The sequence below is a fragment of the Mya arenaria genome, chromosome 1, assembly GCF_026914265.1.
Source record: "Mya arenaria isolate MELC-2E11 chromosome 1, ASM2691426v1".
In the NCBI taxonomy this organism is placed as follows: domain Eukaryota; kingdom Metazoa; phylum Mollusca; class Bivalvia; order Myida; family Myidae; genus Mya; species Mya arenaria.
In genome coordinates, this window is record NC_069122.1 from 8,188,275 (window position 1) to 8,212,154 (window position 23,880).

The following is a 23,880-nucleotide window of genomic DNA, read 5'->3' on the forward strand; positions in this document are numbered from 1 at the left end:
ATGTTCGCTGTTGTCGGGAAGGATGAAAATGACTTCACGCTTGTGTGGAGGTTTGTTTTAAAGTTTGTATAATATTGGTTTTAAAGAACAATAAACTAAGGTAGTTTATCAAAATAAAACCATTTATACTGCATAATAATGTTAAGAGTGCAGCGAAAGGCCGGCAATAAAAGTGCTTTCTGAGATCAAAATGGCGCAATAATCGAATCTTTAAGAACTAAACGTTGTTATTAAAGCATTTTTCAGCATGGAATTGATCAATCAAATTATTTCCTTTAATGTGTTATCATGCAAGCGAGTGTTCGTGGGTATTGGTTTAACAAATCTGTTTCTCTCGCGGATCAAAATAAAAAAAAAATGTATCCTATAGAGTTTGAATTGCGTTTATTAAATAGATTTCATAGTATTTATATTGACAGCAATCAAAAGCGTTTCAACAACACGAGGTTCGAATTTGACACTTTGATCAACATCCCTGAAATGCCAGAAAGGCCTGTTTATGTCCATGACGCTAAAATTGGAGTCGTTGCAAGCAGTATAGAGGCATCTGTAAGCAAATTACCACGTGATGGTAAGTGCACCTGTTAAGATAGTATATGCTTGCTAATGCCAGCGTATGTAAATCATGCTGTCAACACTTCCAGTAAAGGTATAAATGTCATAGATCGAAACTCACTCTTGTAAGTGTACGTAAAACTTAATATCTTATTTTAGCATATTATATAAATGCAGCTGTTTCATGAAAAAGGTGAAAATGAAAATGGACAATTATCAATAGCTTGAACACAAAATAAATAGTATAGTTTAGAAAAGATATCCTTTGAACGCATAAAAACACAACAAAGTACAAACAGTAGATGTCGTCCCGATTTGCTAAATCATTGGTTTTAAATTATTGATTTCATAACAGTTATTCATGATGATTCATTTTATGCAGGAGGCAATACTCGACACATTGCATTTAACAAAACCTACAACTGTGATACTGGTATAAGCGAAGATAATCCTGCAGTAGAGAAGGACACTTGTGAAATCAACGATGAAAACTTTGTGTCCTTGATTGAACATTGAGATATGTAAGTCGTTACCAATTAATCGATTGTTGCTATAAATAATTGAGTGCAGCAATATGCTTTTCCCAATAACTGTTATTTTTAAAGTATTATTTTAAAACATTGCAAATTGTAAAACATCAGATTTTGGAAAATGCCAGTAGACCTTAATCGTAACTGTTATATTTGCAATCTTTTTCTTAAATTCCGATCGCGTAGCGGTGGGTTTCAAAAGCTAATCAATATCGACGAACAAGGCAAACCGTATGCAACCAAGCATTATCATGGCCTTCAAGGCGAGGAAAATGTAAGTGTCTATGTACTTAAACACAAAGTGTGCATATTGTGTCTTAAGACAATACTTTATATACATCAGATGCATATTAGGTTGCATATCCTTGAATATGTCTATGTCTTTTACAGTTGGAGTTTCGTTTCGACTTTATTGTAACCGAGCACTGTTCATTTAATTCCGGGTCGTGCTTTTCCCAGCCACTTCTCATAGACGATGATATTACCAGTGTAAGTACGTCAATACTTTATTATAATGAGAGTGTAGATAGATTAGAGAAAATAAGACATCTGCGTTAATCACTAGGCAACTTTTTCTGACGGTGATTATTTTTCCGTAATAATTTTGAAAATAATTCAAGGCAGACAATATGATGTCCGAAGTTTTGTATAATTGCTGGTTGAATTATGCATCTTAAGATAATATTTAATCGGTAAGTTGTCCATATACAACGCTATTATCCTATCAGCTGGGTCCTTATTTTTAGAGTAACATACAAGCCCGCTGGTCTGGTTGGACATATGCGATGTCTGGCATGTGGCAGTATTATATTGAGGTGTTTAAACTGGTACCCAACAGAGACGGAAGACTAGGAGAGGCCACGCCTACTGATCCAGTTTATAGTAAAACACTGAACCACACTGCAGGAGAAATGTCAATTTCATACACGCCCAACGAGCCTGGAATGTACAGGTACTTTTTTATTTATAAAGACTTTGAAAATGAGACAGAAATAAGGGATTTCTTAAGATAATAAGGTCTTTCAACGATATATTTGAAAATTGACTCTACTCGAGGTTTACAATTAACAAATTCAAATGATAAAATATAAGCGTTATTAAACAGAAATCGATTGAATGTATGCTCATGACAAAATATTTTAGGTATTTTTAACATATTGTTTCTCTTTTGTCTGTACACGCAAAACATAATTGAAATACAAAAATGTTGTGCATACGATGTCCGAAACCAATGTTAAAAAAAACTTACTTCAGTGTGCTCTTGAAAGTGTCTGATATGGCCAACAATTCCCGAATCGCTCGGCGCTTTGTTCTTTACGATGATACATCCGTGATATCTGTGAGTAACGAAACGGACAAGAAGCTGTACATCTCGAGTGCTGTCGAGGAGACTGGATACGCTTGGCAAACGTCTTCGAACAGTGAGGGTAAGATATATAGGCTAATATGACAATGTCGTCTGTCCGGGATTGACCAACATATATTTTTCTTGTATGTTACGTGGTTTATCGAGTGGACTTACCAGACCGGGTACGCACATGCTTTACGGTATGTGCGAGTTCATTGATGTACAAGGCATAAACGTGGTCACATGAATAATAAGTCTGATTAAATCTAATATTTATTGGATACTATTTTAAAACAAAGTTCATCATACGTTTTCGGTCAGTGACGTTATGAAGTGAAGTTATCTTCTGGTCTTCCGAGATCGTTGAATGTATCTTAATGATTCTACGGAGTTGAATACTGCTTAAGATTACATTGATTACTAATCTTTACCGTCACTGAACAGTTAAAATCAACACTGTTTTCGTACAAGAAATTCATTTTCCAGATGTGTATTTCACATTTCTTTTCTTGTAAGGTGTTTGATTTATACGTAATTTGCGCTTGTTACATATCTCAGCTATGTTGAAACAGATTACATAGTTACAGTGAACGTGAGATGGGATGGACACTTTGCAAACAAACTGCATGACGACGGAAAATTTCTGGCTGAAATCGAGAAGTACCCAACTCAGTTCAAGGATATGAAGATGATGGAATATTAATGAGTTTAAAGTAAGTATTGATTGGTATATGCTTTGTTTATGACCGCCCTGTTTTCGCACGATATGTTGTCACTTAAATGTTGTATATTTGTAGCGTGATAATGGTATCAAATAAAGCGTTGATATAAAGTTCATTTAAGATGCTTAAGATATTGAGCTATTTGTTATTGACATTAATAACATAATCTAAAGGAACACATATTTATTTCTAAATAAAACAGAAGCACACAAAACAACTAGTACATTTATAAATAAAGGTTACCGCATTGAAAACAAATGAGTTACTGAATTTAAGACGCAAACATGAATGAGATAATCCGTCGGTTTCATGTTCAGGTTTGTTGCCGACTCTCTTGATGACGACGAGGGTAAACGTACACGTGAAGCCATTGCTAACTATCATGGCATCGTCAAGTTTGAGGTCGCATATGCGCAATCCGCATCAGAGGAGGTGCCAACAATGGGATGGTCAGATATCCCACTTCAAGAAAGTGTATCCACACAAAGAATCCTTGAAGATGGCGACCGTTTGCGTGTATGGGTCCGAGCTACTGACGTCATGGGAAATACAAGGGCGGACTCGACGTTTATGAGAATAGACGGATCCCCTCCATTCATTTCAAGTGAAAATGGCTCTGAACATCAAGTAGTATTGAATATTGAAGGTGGAGAATTCAAACATGCGTCAAGGTTTGTGATATTTTTTAAAAATAGATGCTTCATATTCATAACCTTTATATGTGCGAGTAAGTATTACGATGCTGGTATCGAATTTACTTTTCATTTTTACAGTAATTTATTTACATATTCGTTCGTCTTAGAACTCAAACAAACGTTTACAATGTTGAAGTTTGTTTTAATCATAAAGGAACAGTCCGAATCGCACCGTGGCTGTCATTTAGTTTATCAAATTACAGAAAAGGTTATTTTTCGTTTCAGAGCGAGCTTTTTGGCTTTTGATCAGCAAAGTGGTGTTCATAAGATCGAAATAAAACTAACAGTGAAATCACCTGTCAAGGATGATATGGTCACATATCGCAATTTCACAGAAGCTAGAAGAGGGGTACTTTAAATTATCGTACTATTCATATGTTTGTTTTAACGAAGTATTCCACACGTGTATTGACTCTTTAATAAATACAATTGTACATTTCATTATAAGGTCTTTACCTGCAAAATATACTGATACTGATCATTCGGCGATTGACTAAGATGTCAGTACGTTTTAGATTGCAATGCTTGATCAATAAGACTGGAAATGAAAGTTAGAATGTCAAGCAAATCATTTCAGAAACAAAACATAAAAGCAGCTTGTGAAAAGGAGCTAGTGAAACCTTGAGCATATTTGTACATGATTGATCGAATGGTTCTATATCTTTCGACAGTTTATGTATTTAAGAGCTTGTGGTTGCATATACCATTAAACACCATCACATTAGGTCTACAAACAATCCCAGTTGGAAATTTAATTTGTTTACCCTGTTTAGGATCAAAACGACAATGAACTAGAGACTTAAACGTATTAACACCACACAGACAGACAAAACGGATGACATATATCTTTTCGTTTAATGACAAATAGCCCTTGTTCTATATGTCAAAATATATTACTCATAACCTAATTTGAATACAATGTTCTCTATAGGGACAAACAAGCCTGGTTTTCGAAATTAACAAAAACAAACACCTTGTGTAGCTGCAAACGTTAAGGGCCAAAACGACAATGAAATAGAGACACAAACGTAAAAACACCACCTACACTTATGCTAACTCCACAAACAGACCACACACGGATGTTTTCGTTTAAAAAATAACGCTTCTTCGTTTCGAAAAGTTTTTTTTTTTTCATTTATAATGTCGCTATCGATTTCGGGTGTATTATTCAGAATGACATCACAGATCCGCGCTGTATCGGTTTCGACAAGATCGGGATGTGTCTCCTGCCAAAACAGATTGTGAACATTGACAACTGCTGGCTGTCTGTCGGCAATATGGAAATCGAGTCGGCTTCAGGCGAGCTAGAGATCACAGCCTACAACCAAGCAATGCTCACTGCAACCACCAAATTTGATGTGCGATTCGCTTCTTGTGTGTTTTAATCTAACTGTAGTAATTCTGAGATTGATATATATTTCTATTTCAATCTGTTTTTACCATTTACCAAAAAGTATTTTAAAGCATAAACTTCTGATAGAGGATTTTGTCTGGGTATATTCTTCAATTTTCCACATAGTATACAATATTCGAAAGACAATTACAGCATGGTAGCTTGTTACTTATCTAAACATGTTTTGTTATAAACAATGTCTTTTTTACATTGCCATGCAGATGGGTCCACTTATACATCTTCAAGGATTTGGAAAAGGTAAGGATAATTGATACATTGCTATTGTTTCTTATGATAAGGTACCGACTTTGCGACGTTTGCTAAATGTTTTATTAAACATCAAAAACAATTTTTCCGAGGGGCATAGGATAACACTTTGTAAGTGAAATACGCTAGTAAGTTAATATATATTTAAGATATAAACATTTATTCCAATGAAGTAAATTTCATTAAAAAGCGAGGATGATTCCAGAATTAATTGTAAAGGGAGAGCGGACGGCAATTTTTGAAATAATTTATCCAACTACCAATATAATTCAAGTAATCTGCTAGTCCATTTTTCATATTAATGTATTCCCCTTTTAACCGATCACCAAAGCTAATTATTTCCCACAATTACCACACAAGCGTGGGTTAATTAATGCATTAGTCATTCAACATATTAGTAAGTGCTCGAGGATGATAATGGAAACCGATGCTGTTTATTCGTGTTAGTTTTCTTTATAATCTTCTTACAAAAATGCGACACCTTTTCGTAAAACCAAATTATCAAATTGCATGTTTAAAATGGAGCGCTTCGGAGAATTTGGAACGTTAAACAAACTTGAAAATGAAATGGATATAAGGGAAAGAAATATCAACGGCAACACATTTTACCTATTCTTGAAAGAAATAAGCCCTGATTTGATGAAGCTTGCACTCGGTTGTAGGTTAATTTTAAATATATCACAATAGGATATATTATATTCAACGTGTATAAAAAAGGCAGGCTATCGTGCAATGGTCGAAGACGGCAAGAGCATGACAATTGTATGAATATAACGACTGAGACCTTGTCTTACACAGCAGTGTCCTGAAATACGACTACTTAAGTATTACCGGACATGCCAGTTATTTGTAATGCAACGACAGGAGAATCAACGGACACAAAACAGGTAGAGAGTATGTAATGACATGAAATACGATGACGATAGCACCAACGAACACAATTGTGACACAAACGACGGGACATCCTACGGACACGACAGTTACATGAGATACAACGTGAGCAACGATGGACAATGCAGAGACATGTTTTTCAATGACGTGGGCGATGACGGACATATGAACAGGATCATCCATATAGTCTTATGGTTACTAGTTACTTCTTATAATAGCAACAAATAGCAGAACCAAATTTGACCTTTTAAAAACTTCGAAACGGGGACGGTCATATTCCAATCTTCCGTCCAGGGTTGGTTGGGTGTATAATCAATAGGAACATAAATTTCAAAAAAAACAACAGTGATATCAATTATTGCCAGGAGGGACCCGAATAAAACACTTGTTAGTAATACTTTTTTATGTTCAAATGATTTGTTAAACACGTGCTACACAATACTATTATATAATTTAACAATACTGCAGGAATCCAGTTTTTTTGTCCAAAATTATTTTACACCTCAAAGCTTTGAATTCCTCATGTGACCAACGGAGGGTCCTGGTGATGCCTTGTTCACCAGCAGTTAATGAAGTTTTTTTTCAAAATTATCAGATTTCATCAATAGCATTGTAATTTGCATTAAAGACAAAGAATTATTTCATAGTGATTAACACTGGTCGATATAGAAATTTTGTTTCCCTATTCGCGAAATTTAAAACATTTTCGAAGCGCGAACATCTATGACCACTCTAAATGAGATTATGTAATTTGACCTAATTATTGTCTTTGCAAAAGGTCGTATTTCTTGGTAATTATATAGTTCTAAATATATATATTTTTATATTGATATTTATATAAATTTTTTAAGGTCACAACCATCTATTGATTGATTGCAAACCTTTTTCGCACACGTTGCGAAGTATATGCATTTTTCTGTCAATGTTATTTACGAATAGACAGTTCGGCAAATTAAGTCCGGATTACCTGCTTATATGACGATATATGACGTTGTTGCCGAGTCATGTGCGTGTAGATCATATTTAAGTGCAAATGGAGCACAAACATTATTGATTCATACGAGTCACACAATACAACCTACCATTTAATTGCAATCAACCCACTAATTACGACAACGCTTTCTTTGAAGAACCCTCCATTCGTCAATATGTATTTGTTTGAGACCTAACTACTCAAAAATAAAAAGGTAAGTGCCTTCCGGCATCCCCGCCCTCCCGAACACACAAACAATTATGGCATTTCCTTAAGTTATATTGATTGGCAATATTTTATATGAATTGCCAGATAAAGATCCATTGGACATAAGAATTGAAAACATGTCACCCACAAGCTTTCGACTTGCGTGGAGCCTCCTAGAATCGGAGCTTTGCTTATGGGTACCATATATCATCATACTCCTCACATATAAGGTATTTGATTCGTACTAATTACGATGTACTAAAATGTATTATTGATTGTTGTCTTGAATCTTTGCATCAATTGCTTGATGTTTGTTTGGCCTTGTTACTTGTAAATTTGAAAAGGATATTTGTAAAGGTTTACCGTAGCGTAAAGGCTAAGCAGTACAAAAACACTCACAAAGTAATTATTGGAAAATGAAAGTCATGCTTTACGAAAACATACAGCATGTACTAAAAGAAATACAGAAATGAAACACTAATACAAGGGCCGTTCGATATAACGTCATTTGCATTTACAATCTTAACTTCAATTTTATAAATACCTGCGGAAAGGGTGGCCGTTTTTGCATATGTCCTGAGGACTCTTTTACCATTTATTGTAGGATTACAGGAAAATTTAATAGGGATTTAGCGTTTATCCTTGCTTATATAACGGGTTAAACATAAATACACCATTTATGTTTCAAGTTTAATTAAGATCAGCTTATATTAAGGCGCATTTGATTGAAATTCATTGTATTCAAAACAATCTTAAACGGGGGAGATAATTTCATTCATGCCAAACGAAACAATACATTTCTTTCAGAAATGTCTAAGGGGTAAAAAATTGCATTCAATTACATATTGCTAGGCTGATTTCCATTAAATAAAATACACCTTAATTCCTATTTGCAAACTAGTTTTTCTTTCGCTTGCCTTTGCACTACAATTAAAGTTTTAAAAGTAAAAGTTTTAAAGTCTGATACTTGATCAATTACTTCAAAGTACATTGTTTAGTTATTCATAATTTTCCGACCCAAGCTGACTTAGAGGCTATTTGCTTGGTATCGGATGTCCATTCATTGTTTACTATTCTGTGGATTTTTGGATGCCAGCGTACATTAGTATAATTGAACGTTTCTTTATAGTGAAAAAATATTTACTAGGAGTCAGAAGATCATGGATGATTGTTAAATAATCATTTTTTGTTATAAAAGAGTAATTGACAATTAAATGAGCTATCAAACAAAACGGCCATTTTCATAGTAGGTGTGAGTTCATGCATCGCGCAGACAAAGGATTCCAATTAACTTTGATACACTACCATTGGGAGTGTCTATGTCTTTTAATCATCATTTACATGTAACTTCTCAGTATTCATTTGATATATGTGTTTAAACTTTACCGATATGCCTATCCTCGCTATAAACTTTGGCATCCATTTTCCGCTTTTCGAAAATAATTATGAATAAAGATGTTTTGATTGGTGTGTGTCTCCCGTTTGGTGTCTGTTAAACAGTATTGGCATTACATTTTTGGCGTCTGGGCTTGTTGATATACTGTTGTCTGTATTGCTTAAACTTGATATTGATATGTAATGAAATACATGAAGATTCACATTATTTCTTCAGGACTTAAATGGCGAAATTCAAATTAAATCGTTTGAAACTTCAAGTACTGCAACCTATTTTGATTTTGGAGGACTTAACCCAGAGGTGGAATACAATATACAGCTTCAGTTAAGAGCCGATGATGGAACAGTCCAAGAATTCGGCAAAGGCCTTTCCGTTGTTACTCGTACGTTAATATTGATTTATTTTGAGTATGATGTTGTAAAGTTGAAGCTACATTTGAAGGATTAATTGTATCCTTAATATTCTTATTTCAGGAGGTTATTCCAATAGAGATTTGGTTGTCATTAAGCTGATGAAAATGCATACGCGTACTTTTAATATTCATAACTTAGAAAAGATCCCAAAATATTTTAAGTTCTCTTCGATCTGAGTTTTTAGGCAATTTAGATATTGGGAATATATACATTTATTTTTTCAGCCAAAAACAGTAAAGAATTAGAACTATCTACTGCTGCTGTGGTCGGAATAACAGTTGGTATGTATGGCACAATAATGTAATGTCACAGCACGATGAAGTGCATACTAGTTACCTGTGTCAAAATAGTTTAAAATTATTTAATTAAATTAAATTTATTATTATCTCATTAATGTTTTCTGGCTCAAAGTTTATGAAAATATTGGATTCTTGGTGACCCCATACTTTTTTGTATTACCTTAAAGAATTTGCTGTGAAGAAAAATTAAAGGGCAAAAAGATTCCGACGATAGTATAACAAACTATTTCTTTCTCACTTTTAATGATTGCAAATAAGTCATTTTACGCTCGACTTCAATTGAAATAAAGAGTTATACACAAACTGTAATAGCTATATGTGAACTGTACTTTAGGTAATTCATTTAACCTGGAAGTAATCAGAATAGTTAACCTATCAAATGAAACAAACATTATAAAGGATTATAGATTATATAAAGGCATCAACATTTAACTTAAGGGTTAATTGAGCTGTCAGAGACTTATCTGATTTGAAGATCAGATTCTCTTTTTATTTACCTTTACATTTTGTATGTTTGGTATGCATTGTATTCATTTTAGGTATACTTTTAATGTGCGTCATTGTCCTTCTCCTGTTTCTCATAATTCGTGGAGTTATCAAAGTAAAAGGTAAAAAGAATGAGAAACGTCGACCTGTTACGAATCGTGTAACTCCATCAACAAATAATGCGTCTGAGTCGCCCCAGGAAATTTCACATGAAAACCATACCATTGTAAAGAGGGTAAGATATTTCTGATTATTAGACCTCTGTCTGGAACAATTTGCTATTTATGAATACATTAGCTAATATGATGCAGGTTTTCAATGTATACATTCCTAAATTAAATAAAGTAAAATGTTTTGGTCAGATAAAGGCTTGAAGTCAGTGTTATATATGTATGGTAGTGATGATAAATACAACAGTTAAAATGCATCTAAAGTCAAACAATTCGCCTTTGTAAGTTTCCGTTTATACAACCTACAGAGTGAGTTGTACTTATACGGGGAAATGGATTTCAATACATCCAGCAAAGGCTACATAAGCAGTGACGAGATTACGTTGATAGCATTCTTGAGGAGTGGGCATTTTGCGAACATATACTATGCACGTTACAACGGACAAAACGTTGTGGCTAAAACTCTTAAAGGTACGGACATTTTTATTTTTATTTTAAATTATTTTCAATTTTAGGGCCGGCAGCGATGCAAAAGTCAATTGAAGGATCAAAATTTTAAAATGTTTAAAAAAATCAATTTCTATTTAGTTTTGAGGTTCAATATTAAACAAGCATGATGCATATATCCGTTGCAACTTGAAACGCTGGTATTAGGAGTTGAACAATTTTTAAGAAAGAAAATATTATTAGTTTCCAATCAAAAAGCATTTACGTTTTCCCGGAAATGTCTTAATACAATTATAATATTTTGTTTATTCAAATTCATCGGAACTACCATTTCAAAAAATGACTTGGGGCTTTGTCTTGATTGCAGCTATTTTAAATATATATATGCGTTTTTGTTACTCAGAAATGAATTTCATCCACTATTGTGAACTAAATGATACATGAACTTTTTAAACGTGTTTGACCTTCCTCAGCCACTGTTGAATTGTTGCTGGCGCTCACGAAAGTTAACATATAAAACCAAGAAAATAGAAATAAGTGTTCCATATATTAGCATGCTCACTTCGGACCTTTCTTAACACATACAATGCCTAAGGCATATCTTTGAAATAAAGCACTCATAGAGCCACTACATTTGATCTTTAGCGGAACCCAAAATGTAAAAAGTGCACAAACAAGGTATTCTTGGACTTGCTTGTACTGCTATTTCCAGTCTAAACAATACTAATGTAACAACTTTATTTTAACCTTGTGCTTTATGGTATTATGTACATTGACAAAGGCTAAAAGGTTTTGACTTCTGTCCTATGATCTGTACGGTATGATTTAAAGTAAAAGGTAATACCTTTTTATAATTGTACTTACCCGAAATGAAATTTCAGAGCACTTTACAAAGGATGATGAACTGCTAATGAAGGCGAAGTTAAACTTCTATTCTGTAAGGGCTGGCGACCATCCAAATGTCATCAAATTCGTCGGCGCGGTAGTGGATGACGTTGCACGTACGTATTTTATAATCTTAATGAAGTCCATTGTTATAAGTTTATTCTAATAGTGGGTTATGGTGGCTATGGTACTAAAATATTAATTTTTAGCTGATTGGTTTGCTTATAAATACGTTAATATGTTTGATCTAACATACTTTGTACTGAGTGTTTGCCTTTAGAATAGGAAAAACGACCTCTCTTAGTCTTTGATTCAATGTTCACGGATGTGCAATCTAGATAAATCTAACTTTCCTTCCAGTTACCACAAGTCAGACTTCCATACTTTTTAAATGATTGTCCTGTTTAACGTGCCTTATTATCGTGACAATTTCTTTTCAATATGTGAAGTATGTCATTATTTTTACTCACTTTAGTTGGTCGCCTAATAATTTATGAGTTATGCGAACTTGGAAACCTGAAGCATCACCTCCAGAAAAACAAATATAATTTTATCATCAAAATGCACGAAAACCTTTTCCGCTTTGGACTCGATATCGCCAAAGGCATGGAGTTTCTAGCCCTTCGAGGGGTAAGCAAAACTCAATTGTGTTGCAAAGAAAACAGTAAATCGATATTTTTACACATCGATAAAGTAACTGGAATAAGTATGGTTAATCAAACACAACTTGCTTTTAAAATATATAGAAAGAGAGGGATGAAAATCAGACATTATAGTAAATAGCTTCATTTTGAATGACATTTAAAAAGAGATCCCACTTTAACTTCCAATTTGAATTCACAGGTTACACACCGACGTCTTGCTGCTCGGAACATACTCCTTAATTTCCTTAACAAGGCGAAGATATCGGGTTTCGGACCCCAGCCGTCGGGCAAGGATGACGGAGGTGACGCAGTAAGTATGAATGGTGTTATCAAAATGGACTTCTTTAATTGTAATACATCAATGAATATTCGGATGAGTGTTCTGTTGAGAGAACCTATAGCTAATTGCACCCGACAGTTTAGTAATTTTATCACTAATATCAACAGACGAGTTATTTAATCCATTTTAAAATGTGTGCCGCTTTTAATGAAGATAACAAAGAGCCTCGTCATATCATTTAACAACGATGACGTTCAAAAATCAATTTCACAACCATGTTCTCGAAGCATGGTATCACAATTTCTTTAAAACTTGCAATATTAAAGGAACGTATACCAATGAAATGGACGGCGCCTGAGTGTATGACAACGGCAAAGGAGGCAAACGAGAGAAGCGATGTGTGGTCGTATGCTGTTGTTCTTTGGGAAATATTCTCTTTTGGTAATTACTTAAATATAAAACAAATTTGTCAAATCAACCTACTGTAAAAATGTACGAACTATTCAAATAGCATTTAATAAATAAATTGTCACAAGTAAATAGGGCTGCCACGATATACCGGTATACCGGTATATCGCGGTACGAAGGAAAACAAAATCGTACCGCGGTACAACATTAGCGTACCGGTTTTTTCCATTAGAATCAATTTCCAAATTTATCGGTCTTTTCGTAATTTGGATTATGAAAAAGTTGACGTGTGCAGATTCAATAATCGATTACCTCTTGTTCCAGTCATGTAGGCGCTTGCAATATCCCCAAAACCCGGGTCTCCGGACCGCCGTTCACCGTACCGATCAATTTGTTACCGATCAATTTTGTGTTTTCTTACAGTTTATAGTATTGTTATTAAACGTAACTGTTAATAATTGTTTTCATTATAGTTATGTAATGATAAACAATAAGCCGAATATAGTTATGAGAGGGTGGATGAGGAGATTACCAAGTACAAAATGATCCAACCAATAAAAATGAAATGGATTCTCTTGTTTTGTGGAAGGAGCATTGCTTCTACTTTCCTTTACTTGCCAATCTAGTAAAAGCTCGGCTTTGCATCCCAGCGACTTCAGTACCATCCGAACGCGTGTTCAGCACAGCGGGAGATATAGTTACCGCCCAGAGATCTTGCCTAGCTTCAGATCTTGTAGACAGGTTACTCTTTTTAAGAAAAACTGTCAGAAATGTGACTAAGTACCGAAGGCTTGAGACAGTTTAATTACTATGTGTGGTCTTAGTGTTAATTGTTTATATATTTCTAGACCAAAGTTAAAGACTGAAATGATATAGAAGTTTTGAACACCGTGATGGTTTTATTGTTGTGTTTGGTTCATTTGTTTTTAGTTAGATATGTTCTAGTCAACATATGATATCATCATATCTATGAATTGTTTAAGCAGTTTGCTGTTTTGAATAAAAATGTTCCAATTCGAAACAATATTATTAATACACAAAAATATCGCGGTACGTATCGCGATACGCAGCTCTTGTATCACGATATACCGCGATACAGTCTTGGCGTATCGTGGCAGCCCTACAAGTATTTACGTTATTGACATAATAATCATGTGCACGAGTTCTGGCGAAATGTGTCTTAGCGAAAGGATGATTTCAGTCATATTTAGACATATTCATATATTTGTTAAACTTTTTTATTATATTACTCTTGAAGCAGTTCTATTTTCCGTTTATATCAAAAGTTGGTAGCTATGACATTTTAATATATTTGCTTTATAGTTTCTAGATTATTCGTGTTTGCGTGATATGCATCGGATAGAAATTGACATGACTTTTATATATATATTTTTATTTATTTATACTTATACTTTATATATAGATATTATTTTTTGTATGTATTAATGCTATACATACAATATCTTCGACGCATGAGTGATATAAATCCGTGCAATATTTTTCATATATTGCTAGTGTTATGACTAGGCAAATTAAGTTATCGCATCACAAATAAATGTTAAACAAATGGGCAAGGGTAGCTTGGCCTCGAGACACATGGTTCATAAGAAATACTTTCGGTTTCAAATCTCACTTGCACGATGAAACGAATGGTGAAGAAAACTGGTTTAATCCAAACAAATGACTTAACACAGAGCCAGATGGTCAAGAAATTGAAAAGCGACAATATAACTCCTCATACGATTTTGCAAATCTCGGAACACAAGAACAGTGCATCTATTAACATCTATAAATCCAACATCTTGTAGTCCGACATTTTATACTCCCGTTAAAATAACCCCGTCCGTCAACTTCCATGCACAATGCTCTGTCTAGGTAAATCGATGGGTTTGCCAGTTATGCTCAAGTTCACACGGTCACTGATTCCACACTCACTGTTGTGGTGAAATTTGCAACCTTATTGGTGCTCAAATTCACGCTGGTAATACATAGTTCACATCCGACAAACTGACAAATATCCCTGTGGTATTTCACCAGCTCGAAAGCAAAACAGTTCCATTGAAAGTGACAGTGACACTGACTAAAAGTCAATTCAAACTTCATCCGCAAAAAAAACTTGTGATGTCACGTACTTATGATATTGCTCATATTATTATTGATTGGGTTGATTGAAATAGATTGAAATATTTGTGTTTTTGTTTTTAAATGAAACTTTTGAAATTCAGTTGGTATTTGAAACATGATTTATTTTTTTATTGTATACAGTCCTTTTTTTTGTTTGTATATACGTGCCTAATAACACACATTGTATTTTTTCGCACTAGGACACGATAATGCTTATTGACGATATATTTAAATCAAGCAACACCGGTTTAAAATTTTACCAAATTGTTGATCTTACATTCATTTAAGTTATACTGTATAATTTACGAAAACGAATGTTTCTACAATGTATAGGTGAGACTCCGTACACGGGTAAAAGCCGAAAACTTCCCAATCGCCTGAAGAGGGGAGAACGTCTCGGAAAACCGGGGCTTTGTGATGACACGTACGTTTACACTTAACAATGGATTTCATAAGCTGTAAATATTTTTTTTTTTGGAAATCTTAATTTTCTAATTTAAACAATTATTGCAGATTCTTGTTGTTGTTTTTTGCATTGTCTCTACCCTTATATCAATGCATAGTATATTGCATATCCGTTGTTTCGCACTTGTCATTACATTTAAAATTGACACCTTGTGGTGACTCAACAGTCAAGAAAATGAGTATGCTTTATCATAAACGTCAGTTTCTGATTAGGCGTTAATGTTGTACCATGGAGATATTCATGAGTATGTTGTTTTTTTCTTTTCAAATCTTTTGAGACGTATTTTATTTCTTTGTTTATGAAAAAATAGAATAAAAAACAATATGGCATTACAACAGTCACGTAATATGCAAAGTTCATGTTAACGTTGTGCGCGCTAAATTAAGACTAAACTTTCGATGGAAAGGCATGTTTGTGTTTTTATAAAACGGGGGATTAAAAATGACAAAAGGTTACGAGAAATCATAGTGTTATAAATACATTTTCATGAGCTCACATTAAATTATTTAAAGTTACTGGGACTGGTACTTTACACATAAAGGATATTTATGTGTGGTAAAATTTACATAAATAACTGAATATTGCTATTGTTTTCATGCTTAAACAGTTATAACATCCTGAAGTTTTAATATGATTTTGGTAATTTATCACTTTTTTATAATTGAGTGTAATTATTTAAGATTAACCTAAGATGCTTTAATACGGACACTGTTGTACTTCTTACATCCCTCTCAAAATTTATGTGAAAACCTACAGAATCAAGCTCAGTAGCAAGAGGTTTAAACATAAGCTCCGTTTAATGGCACTGGGTAAACGCCAAAGACATAAAACACAAAAACAAAAACTCACAGACAAGAAACATGGAAGAAGAGAACAAAACTCCACAAAAAGCATAGTGCATACATACTTTGTAAATACCGTTTATCTAGTTTTAATTAATCTAAATTTCTGTTTTCTCATATGCTTCTAGAAGAGTTTAGAATAACCTTTATTCTTCAAAAGCTTGTGTCATTCAAAACTTAAAAAAACACATTAAAAACCGTAAGGTTATTACTGTTGATAATGTCATCTGATCGTCAATCCGTCCATCACCACGGTCTAAAATCAATATCTGAAGAACGCTAAGGCCCAGGGGTTTCAAACTATGCATGCAGATTGGTCAAGACCATAAATAGTGCCTTTTGATAGTGAGGTCAGTTGGTCAAATGTCAAATTCGTGGTGACCTAAAGATAACGTTCAGCTGAATATCGATTGCAGATCAATATATTTATGAAGAATACTTAGGTACAGGGATCTTAAATATTCTAGGATAATAGGTCATGACCATAATATGAACTTGATTTTGAGGTCAGAAGATAAAAAGTCAAGAGCTCGTTGACCTTCATTTAATAATCGGTTTATATTCAATATATGAAGACTGCTTTGGCTCAGAGACCTTTAACTTGGTAGCGAAGTTGGTCATGACCAGCTAATGATCTATTTTATGTTTGAGGTCAGTAGATCAAAGGTCATATTGAAAAGCGGTTTCTGATCAATATCCCAAGAACGCTATGGCTCAAGGACCATAAATTTGGACCTGCTTTCTAACTATTTTGACACTAGTTGGTCAAAAGTCAAGGTCGTGGTGACTTAGTTGTTAAAGTCCGATATTGTTCAATAACGGAAGAACGCTTGTATCCAGGAAACTCAAACTTGGTAAGCTGGGGAACTGCATCTGCTTCTTTGTGAAGACATTCGCGGTGTCTTCGATGCCTTGTATCAAAATGAGACTTGTTTATTTTTTCATTTAATGATATATAATTACTGAACGAAATACTATTTCAGATGGTACAAAGTTATGCAGCAATGCTGGGAATATGACCCTAGCTTCGCTGAAATCCGAAAACAACTAGATACCATGTGTGACGCTCATCCAGGAGAAGGCTTCTATTGCTGCAAACGCTAAATTACGCGAAGCTCTACATTTGTGAAGAAAACTATTCTATTGCTCTAGGAAATACTAAAACATGTTTACTAAACACCCAAATAATTGGACTCTTCTTTGTCGATGCTCTCATAATCTAAAGGATACTTTATCAGAAAGGCTTTACATTTATACAAAATGAGGGAGCATTTTGTGAACGATTACTATACAACAAACACTAACCCTCCCGACAAGGAATATGTTTTGAACAAAATGCTGATTTCTTTGGAAAGATAACGCAAGTTATTGTTTACAAACTCAAGTGTATGATTCATGCTGCATTTAAGACGAAGTTGAGGTATTTTCAGTTGTTACAGACTGAATTTCTCTAATTTGGAAAGACTTATATGCTTATATTCTGGGCCTTTGGTGTGTTTAAGCGAGCTTAAGGACGGGTAAAAGCCTAGATGATTTTGTTATCGTATGATATATTAACTAATGTCACAAGAATTACATTTTCATACTTCAAAATATGAACAAATAATTGTTCAGGCTCCAATACATCGTATGTTTTTTCTCATGAGATCTTGCTAAGATCATTGTTATAGCTTGGCATAAGGTGGAAAATGTCAACCTTTTCAAGAGATTTGATATAATAACGTAAGTCATTTTAAAAGATTTCGTGATAAACCATGATTTTTATTATAAAATCATTTTGAAAATAAGTAATTTCGCTCATTAAGATATAATAATTAAACCTGGTACACTTAATATATATCTAGATATTGTGGGACAATTAGTTTGTATGTTAAAAATAGTATGAGAAGCATTAAAATGACTTTCCGGTTTTTAAAAGGAGAACTTTATATTATTTTATGTTCTCGACAATGCTGCCAATTTAAATTTCCTGCATATACCCAAACGTTTTAAAACATTTTATTAATGGTTTGATAAAGTTTGTCTTTCGGCCTTTGTTCAAACTTAATTTCATTACCTGCAGATTATGTCTGAACATAATAGTCTCATTGGTAAACAAACTAGAACAATTCCTCCATAGGAGTTAAGTAAAATCAAACTTTGTATCAAGGAAGGAGGACGTATTTCATTGTACACGCTTCCTGGAAAGGTTGGCATTTATAACGCGTACAAACATTCACAGGTAATGCTAAAATCAAATACGAGTAGAAGGCAATAACTGTATTTTTCTTAAAGCATATGCAGGCTTCATTTGCATATATTTATCATAAATGTAGATTCATGTAAATCATTAAGGAAATATATCATACTGGAATATGTGCTATATAAGTATCATATTTTACTTATTTCCTAAAAGTTTGTGTAAAGAAAAGATGTACATGTAAATCTTTATTATCTGACTGAAAAACTCATTTGTGAATATATGTGTTGACATTCTTTTCTGATAATGTATGCCACTGCATGTAAAGTCCAAATTTAATAAGATTATTGGTGAGTCCAAGAAAACTCCCTCGTATTTGGCGTTTACCGCAGCAAACTATAAATTTTGTCTTGTCTCAATAACTTGAGCATTTAGTGATGATATTTGGGAAAGTGCTTGTTGGCAAACTTTTGAGTTCAAATTTGACGTCGATTCACTCGCAAAAAAGGTATTATAATTGGGTTGGCTATGATGAGTGCTCCAAACTGGCGACATAAAAATCCGCGAAATTTTAGTGTAAATTTATTTTTCTAAGCTTTATTTTCTTTTGGGATTGTCAATCTATAACAATCCGTTTGTTTTGTCATAAAACATACAAAGAGTTCAGCTATCATCAACAAGTAATGTGGTAAATGGTACAATATTTTAGTTGATCAATATATAGCAATATACTTGATTAACTCATTTAGATAGCGCAAGGAAATGCCTTTATTTACAAAAAGAGTTTGAAGAGTTATTAAATCATTATATAAATGGTGGATAGTATTTATCGGTTTCGTTTTTCTTTCACACACATAGTAAGTCTTGTCAATACAATAAGAAACCTGACTTAAAACAATGTTAACAATATTATTTTTTTTGGTTAATTTGATACCCCGGCACCTTGTGCTTAATATTCTTAACATGTTTTTGTATTCAACATATTTAAAAGACTGTCTAAATATCACTCTAAAAAATTGACAATGCCTTACATGTAACAAATAAGTGCTCATAATCTTCTACTTGAATGCAGTATATGCATAAAGGGCAATCTTTAAATTTGTTACTATAATATTATGTAATAACTTTTTATAAAGTGTTTGACTTTATTGCCCACGATGGATTTAGGAACAATGTTATACCAAGAGTTCCAGCAAATATGCTCTTGGTATCGTCTTTTCCAATAACTATGAATATATGGCTTTTCATAGAATTGTTTAATTTATATCTGATATATCTGTTTATTCGTCATGTTTTCCAGAGATTTGTCTTGACAACTAATTAAAAGTTTTGTTCTAACCATAGTCCTTGTAGATACATTTGTTCTTAAGGTTTTTTTCCAAGTGTTAGATATTGCTTGTTTTAATATATTATTGCACAAAATGAGTGTTTTCGGTCCATTATCGCGGTGCTTGAAAACGCAAAAATCCGGGCGTTATCGGTGGAAAACGTGCATTATTCAGTAAATTTACGTGCCGTTAATGACCGGCTTTTTGATTTACATAAGTGCTTTCAGGGCTCGCATCATAACAATGGCAGCTGAGCGACCTAGTTTCTGACCGAAAGTGGCTCAACGATGCCATTTTACACAAAACAAATTTCAGCATATATAGCTGTATACAAATTTCAACAAATTAAGTAAACCGCATCTAACTTACATATTTTCTTTGTCTTTTCCTGGCAAGCTGATGTGTGCTTACTAGAGAGTACTGTCTGCAGTTTGTTTGCTTTAAAAGCACTAAATTAAGTCTACAACGTTCAACTTCTACGAACTTTAGTTATTTCTGTCGATTTTATTTAGAACAAACGACTTATATGGACATGATTCTAATACGTCGTAAGCAATGAACGAAGAAATTTCAAACATTTTTTTTTCCGATGCTGAAGATGCTGTACAAATTATCAAGAACATGTTTGCAAATTTTTCAGGCTTAAATTAGTTGTCAAAAGAAATAATGGTTAAAGTAGGACTATATCGGTAATTAATCGATTACCCAATAGTTATTGTTTGTAAATAATCCGAGAAATACAGCCAATTTCCAAAACCAAACACTTTCCAAACGATTGAACACTGCAATAAATGGCATCGGAACAAAAATGCACCTGCCGAGTTATGTTGCAGCCCGAATCGAGCTTAATTTAAAACTTTTTCAATGACATCACTCATGACGTCACACAATCACCTGTTATGGAGGTTATTTTGAACTAACTGTTTTTGCATTTTCGTGACGTTTAACAGCCTTTTTATGCAATAAAGGCGATACGCACTCGGGCTGTCAACCATTTTGCGGGCCTTTGCAGATGGTAACGACCTCAAAAAGATGTATTAACCCTAAATTCACTTCTGCTATCCAATTGTGTTTATACTTCAGCTGATAATGAATATTTTGTGTCGCTGTTGCCCGAAATTGATATAATGTCATTATTGTAAAGTATGTTTGAATTGATCCAGTTCTCCAATAAAAGACTTTATGAATGTATTACCCCAAATATTTCTTTTCTAATATTGTAGTTAGTGTCGGACCTTTTAGTTTGATTAATTGGCAGTTGTTTAAACTGGATCCATAATATACGCAACCGTTTATAAAACAAAGTTATTTTTCTTATATTCGGCATTGATTTAATAGTGTCTACATGCATATGGAATATTAGAAACTTTTCCCCCAATTGATCGAATATTAATGATAGTATGACTTTCCAGTTTACATTTATATATTATACTTGATATACCTTAAGTACAGAAATACTCTTTATTAGAGATTTAGTATACTTCTTTTGGGTATATACAAGAATCCTACCAGGCAGTCCATAATTTATTTTGTTACACGAAAACATTTCCTTACAGTGGCATTTTAATATCAGCAGGACTCTTTATTATTTTAAAATCAAAAGAAGGTAGTCAAAATAAAGATAAAAGAAAATATCGAAATTACATGGCAAGTATGTTTATCATTCTTTAGCCAAGCTACCGGGTAAAGAAATATTTATTTAATATATATCGAATATCCAATTGCGTGTTAAACAATTAAAGCACCGAGTTTCATCTCATTGGTCAATTAATATTTTGAGGGGTTTTACAAAATTATAATAACCCCGAAGAAACTTTGAACATTTATAGAAATGTGGCTGTTCTTGCGTGAGTTAAACTGTATATTGGTTGATTAAATTGTTTTAACAAAGGGAGCATGAGCCAAATTTAAAGTCAACAACCATAACTCAACAAAAAACGAACACACATAGGTAGAAAGTGTTGATAAAGGCGAGTAAGATGAAGTTGATAGTGAGGATACTGTTTGTGCTCGTTCTAATGCACGCTTTGATGTCGATGATAATACATTGCAGTAGCATTTCGTATCGGAATATTGTGGTTACTGTTTCTGCAGTAAAGATACTAGGATGGGTTTTAAAGCTACGAACGAGCCAGAAGAAAAAGTATCAACTGATCTGCTGATGTAACCTGTTGAAACACTTGACTTATTTGCACACGAAGCCACAACTAGGTAACAAGAAAAGGATGAGGAAAAAAGAGGAGAGTGATAATACATAACGAACTCAAACTTAGTCTTTAAACAGTGAGGATAATATCAGTTAAAACAACGTTGAAATCTGGGAATAAGCAAACAAATAAAATCTATATACATATTTAGCCATTATACACTTATGGCTATGACATGTGATAATGTTAGTCAGATGGCGGATAAAAACGAAGACGAAATTGACTTGATACTTACCGTATCCTCAACATGGAAAAATTACGCTAGAAAATTTATACTTGAAAGTGTCAAACTGGTAAGAATTTTGCCGAGATAGCTGCGAATCGTCTTAGCATCAGCAGCTGCAATCAGCCAGTATGTATCTATAGCAGGTCGTTGTTGTTTTTTCTTTTTCGGATTCTGTTAATATTTCGTTTTTACTGGAATATATTATTATAGCTTCTGATGATAAGACAATTAGACGTGTCGTAAACATTAGATGGGCAAGAAGCTTTATATTATAAACAGATCTGCAATAGAGTTAAATATCGTATAGTGGTCGTAGTCGTTTCGTAAGAAAAATACAATTTACATTCTTGACTATTCGTTTTGAATCGTGAAGAAAAGTCACGTGAGGGTTTCTTTGTTACGATGGACATGAAAACCACTGTAGTGTCATATAAGATAATCTATAAAGGAATACAATTTCAGTGTCAATCATACAGGTCAATGTAGATTAAGGGTGAGGGGGGGGGGGGGCTACTACTTTAATATAAGTCTATGTAGATAGAGGTGACAACTACTGAAGTGTTACCTTTTAATCCATTTAAAAACGAACGGGACAACTACTTTAATGTCAGTCATGCCTATCTATGAATAAATTAAGGGGACAACTACCGTTTTATCAGCTTTTTCTGATTTATGAGTTGATAGATAAAACACTTTGTATAGTATTCGTATCTGTGTAGGGATAGAGTAGACACATTATTTAATGTCGAACATACTATTCTTTGAAATGATAAAGGATAGCTACTGTAGTAACTCGTACTGGCCTTCATATAAATAACGAGGACATCCACAGTAGCGTAAGACATGCTGGCTATGTAGAGATGGAGATGACAACTACTAAAGCAAAAGTCCTCCTTTTCTATGTAGAGATGGACAGGAAAGCTACTGTACATCCAGGCCTAATAGTTTGTTCAGAGGTGGACAACTATTATAGTTTATGTTTGATTTTGTATTAGCCATATCATGAGGATATCATTTAGTTCATTATATAAGGTTTTATCTTATTCACCATTTTTTCTCCTGTTATTTATACATTGTTGAATATGGTATGTGCATTATATGTCTACGGGTGAATCTAAAAATAAGATGAGGTAAAAACACGATTGCACGAGGATATTAAGAAATTGCAACTGACCTTTGTTGATTGCATCTGCATAGCTCTTACATTCGATTTAAGCACCAGCGAACAACTAATATATTGTACACTTTGTTTCAGCATGGACGCGTTACACACTTGTTTTAACAAAATATCGATGTATTGAAATCGCAGCTTTTTATGTAGTTACCAGCTGGTGTTTAACTTACGAAAATAAGGGCTCTCTTTGTATTGTTTAAAAAAAACAGGACAAATTTCAATCTTAAATATTGCGATTTGAATTCCATAATTGAAAGTTTGTCTATTCTTATTCCGAAAAGACGAACAGTTTTTTTTATTGAAAAGTATTAACAATGAAGTAGGG

At 33.6% G+C, this 23,880-nt stretch overlaps 1 pseudogene; it reads left to right on the forward strand.

Annotated features, from left to right (window-relative positions):
• The first annotated feature begins 480 nt into the window (after positions 1-480).
• On the forward strand, positions 481-17,545 carry LOC128236209 (uncharacterized; annotated as a pseudogene).
• The last annotated feature ends 6,335 nt before the right edge of the window (positions 17,546-23,880 follow it).